The following is a 5,015-nucleotide window of genomic DNA, read 5'->3' on the forward strand; positions in this document are numbered from 1 at the left end:
TTTAGTTTATACTTTATAAACTTGACTTGCTTTACTGGTAACAAGTATTCACTTAAATTAAATGAACGGTCAAGATCAAAATAACATTAATTTGATGGTTTAGATTTAGGTGAGTATCGTACCCCCCAAAAAAGAGAGGGGTACGGTAGAATGACCCTTCATGTATGGATATTATATCAAAGGAAATCTACCAAAAAAGAAAAGAAAAAAAATAAAGCAAAATAAGGGACACCCATTTAAGTTCTTGGTTTCTCTTAGATAAGTTTTTTATTTTTACTTTTTAAATTCTCAACTTTTAAACTATTTTGTGTGTTTTAGGTTTTGTTTATTCTATGTGTTTAGTTTGTAAGTGTTTTGATTTTTCAATTGACTATCTACGAAAAATTTGGTTCAAAACATGTCTTTCATGTGCTATAGTGCAATATGATTCCAAATTACTTTTGCTTCTTGATTGTTAAGATTTTATCAATGTTTATCTATTTTTATATTTTAAAAATCTGTTTATGCTTTGTATTAATTTCTTAATATGCGAAATTCCTCCCAAATTTCTTAATATCCTTTTAGATCATAGATAATATTTAGCTAAATTAGATTCATTGGTCCAAATTCCTATGTAAGTCTATCTTTACTTAACTTCTCTTTCAAAAAAAAATTTTGAAGTTTTGAAATTTGGATTGTTTTTCATGTGTAATATTAATATATGTGTTCATAAAGGCTAAAGCACAATATAATAAGAGACATTACTCAAGTTGTATAAGTTAGGGTGTTAACCAGTTGAATAAAATAAACACTAAAACAAATTATTTAGATATCAAAATAAGACTTAAAAATGAAATGTCTTTTAGGTATACAAATATGATTGAGTTTTTAATCTTAAGTTTGGAATTAATTATTTTAGGATAACCTTATTTATGCAAGTATTAGAAAAAATTTAATTGCTTGAGTTCAAATCACCCTCTTCATTAATAAATAAGGAATTATTAAAAAATAATTCAAAAGTTTTTATTTATGATTTTAATTAGAGATATTATATATAAGTACAAATATACAAAATTATGCATTTTATATAATAATAATCATTCATTTAGTTAGAAATGAGTTCTAAAGCTGTGCAACACACGAGACTCGCACTAGCAGGGACGAAACTATCATTGGACATTGCCCCCCCCCCCCCCCAAATTTTTTTTTTAAAATATTATTATATATGTGTACTAAATTTAACAATTTTGTTAGATAAAATTACATTTTGTTTCCCTTAAACAATATCATTGATTCTTTTAAGCGTAATGCTATCTCACAAACGTTTTTACAACATTTTTACAAATGGTTTTGGTAACAAATTCTTATTGGTTCGCATAATGAGCTCACCACACACATAATTTTTTTACTTACTAGTAACCACTTATCATATCAGTAATTTATAAAAAAGTTTGTAACTTTAGTATTTTCCTCATTTTAGTGACCATAACAAAATTTATAGATTCAAAATCTAAAACAAAATATACAATCCCCAAAAAAATAGCTCACCACCGCGCACCCTTAGTGTTGTGGTCACTCCACAAGTATAAGTGCTTATGGGGTGTGGGGGGTAAGGGGTCGGGGTTCAACTCTCCAGGGGGGAGTTTCACACACATATACACTTAGATTATAATAGAGTAGAAATTCTATCTTGTAAAAAAAAAAAAAAAAAAAAATACTCAATAACAAAAATTACCAATAGTAAAACTAAAAAAATTAAGCTCATTTAATTAATTTTATCCAAAATAAACAACCATGCCCTTTAAAAAATTCTAAACAAAAATAATTTTGTACTTACCCACACATAAAAAAAAAAAAAAAAAAATCTCAGCAATTAAGTAGTAGTAAAGTGAGAGGTTGAAACCACGGCACACAACAAACGGTAAAGCCGCCCTCCCTAGTTCAAAGTTTTGGCTCCGTCCCTGCTCACTAGTGTGTATTTATATATATTATAATGGGGTCTATATTTTTTTTAATATTGTGTAAGTGTGGTGATTACGCTCAATATTATTTTATAAGGTTTTATATACTATAAATTATAATATTATTCCTCATTGATATTCAAATTTAAATAAAAATATTGTTAAATAGTAGGAGTACTATTTTAAAACAGAATTACGTGTATATATATATATATATATATATATATATATATATATATATATATTTGCATATTGAATTGTTGTAGAACATTATTTTTTTTTTTATTTTTTTTTTTTATTATTTTTTTTTTTTGGAATGCCAAAGGTAGAACTACAGTTAAAAAAAGGAAAGCTTTATTATGTTCAAGAAGGTAATATTTCCATTTGAGACAGATACAGAGATAAGCAAAAATTTCGCGATTTGATAAGCAATACTGTTCCAGTTCACATCCACAACAACCATGAAAGATATCAGGAAAGAATAAGTACTGTTACTAGTGCTAAAAGGGATAATTATCCATGTCTGCTGGTGGATTTCGATTGTGATATATTAAAATTTTATCAACTTGCAGTACACTTTTTACCTCACAATCCGCATCTTCTGTTGCAACAACAATAATTGAGATAATTTTATACCTAATGTATGAATACTAAGAGCATTATCAAGTAGATTAATTAATGGACTTCCAAAAAAAAAAAAAAAAAAATTTAATGAGCCAAGCTACAGATTTTTACATGTGGGTTCTAATTAGTTCACCTAGTAAATGCTTTTATCCTTAAATAAAAGATTTGGGGTTCTAATTAGTACAACTAGTCGAGTTTTCACATGATGTGCGGTGCAACTTATTATAAGTTTTCTCTAATATTTCAATAAGTTTTGCCAAAATCTTGTAACTTAACTGATTGACACCTCAATTTTCAATAAAAACATTTAGGATTTAGATCCCCACCCCCAACTATCGACGTATAAAAAAAATGTTTCAATAAATTTCATTGTAAAAAATTGTAATCTTTAGTTATGTTATATATAGACAAAATAGAAATATAGTAAAAGTAGTATAGTGATTTGATCATACTATATATATGTGTGTTTACAAATTGAAAATTGCATGATATAGTAGCTAATATAGATAGGCATGTTTCATGCCTACTAAAAAATGCATATATCCTTAAATTATATTTTTTTACATTCTTGATTGTGTGTTACTAAAAATATTTTCCCCTTTTTGTTGGACATGGTTTCAATTGTTGCAAAAACAACTAAATTTGAGTAAAAATGTCATATTTTAAATCAATTGTTTCTCACATTAAAAAAAAAAAACCAAATGTTTCTCATATAAGTCTTAGAAAAAATGATAATAAAATTTCATTATGCTTAAAATAATTAATAAAAAAAAACATATTTATTATATTAGTAATCTTTCTAATTACATAAAATACATACTAAAGTGTTTAAAGGATTAAGATTAATTTTAGTGAATTCACAAATATTTAATTTTTTTATGGCTTTTGTGACAATTGTTGTCAAAACAACTAAATATGAGTAAGAATGTCATATTCTAAATTTATTATTATTATTCTAACTAAAAATTATTTTTTATATAGAGTTTATAAAAATAATCATATAAATTCATTTAATACAAATAATTAATACACAATAATAAATAATTAATATATACATTTACTTTATTGACTAATTCAACAAACTAATATTTTAATATAAATTCAAATTTTGTTGATTTAGAAAATTAAATAAAGAAAATTTCGAAGAATGCAGGACGTGACACAACTCATAATATCCGATTTAAAATTTTGAAGACCACAGCGTACTTTTAGAGAGATGGTTTTTGGAACTTACAATCGCTACAAATGCCCGTGATTGATTGTTAATATTGTCATAGCTGATGCTGCACTTTGCATCCTTAAATACTAAAGTAGCACGTGAGAGGGGTCTACAATGGTGGAAGACTAATGCAACTGAAAGTCTATACAGTCTTTGTCTTTCTCCGAGTTGTATAAAAAATGAGTCAGGACTCACGAGGTCAAAATTGCAATACTTCAAATTTTCTAGAATAAAGAAAGAAAGAAATTTGAGACAAAGGAGATTGTCACTGACAAACATTATCCATTCTATCTCTATGCTCATCATTTTCACTCCGGACTAGAATTCTTCCGACTCACTTAGTGCACATTGTGGTTATCTATTGCAAGTGAAACATATCTTGAATAGGTTTTTGTTTTTGGTTTCTTTTTTATTTATTTATTTTTTATCTAAAGCAATGAAAAACTACAATTTGACTGTTTCTCCTACCAATAAGGTCTACATATAGAATTAATCAAGAGCATTCAAGTTAGAATTTCCTAAAAACACACCTTCACTTGTTATTTGGTGCAATTTAAGCAAGTAGTGAGGGGTGGAATTATCATGAATTGACCCTTGCAATAATGAACAGTGCTTGACATACATAGTATGGTACACAAAAAAAAGGACTTTGGATCTAGTGGTAACTTTAATTGAAAATTTTGCAGGGGCTCTTAACTCTCACATGTGAATTCTGTTTCCTTCCAATTCCAAAATTTACAAATGTTTTGTCCTCTACTCTTGATAGGGAAATCTCATGGTGCTCACTGCTGTCATCTTAATTATTCATTGGGTTATAATTCACGTCTACCAAGCTGAAAAGTGAAAACTTCTTCACCATTCATCATTTATTATTATTGTTATTAGTGTATTAGCTAATTTTCACTTCTATATACTATGATTATCTTGAATGAGTTCTGTAGTACCATTATCGAAGAAGGATACTGCTATTAACTAGTGAGTTCGAAAGATGAGTTTTCCACCCACCTCTGGTATGGTATACCATCGAGAGTTGAGACATACCACCAAAGTTTTCGTAGTATCTTATTCAATTAGGTGGTGGATAGTTTACTATTACCAATTACACAAAGATGTTTGATCAATTTTTTAAGTCTGTGATGGTTATATTGTTACTGAGTTTAAAAAAAAAAGGTCATTGAACTTGGATTGATGATCCAAGAATAAAAAACAGAAACGAAAGTTCTTTCTTTTTT

The sequence above is a fragment of the Quercus robur genome, chromosome 2 (assembly GCF_932294415.1).
Source record: "Quercus robur chromosome 2, dhQueRobu3.1, whole genome shotgun sequence".
NCBI lineage: Eukaryota > Viridiplantae > Streptophyta > Magnoliopsida > Fagales > Fagaceae > Quercus > Quercus robur.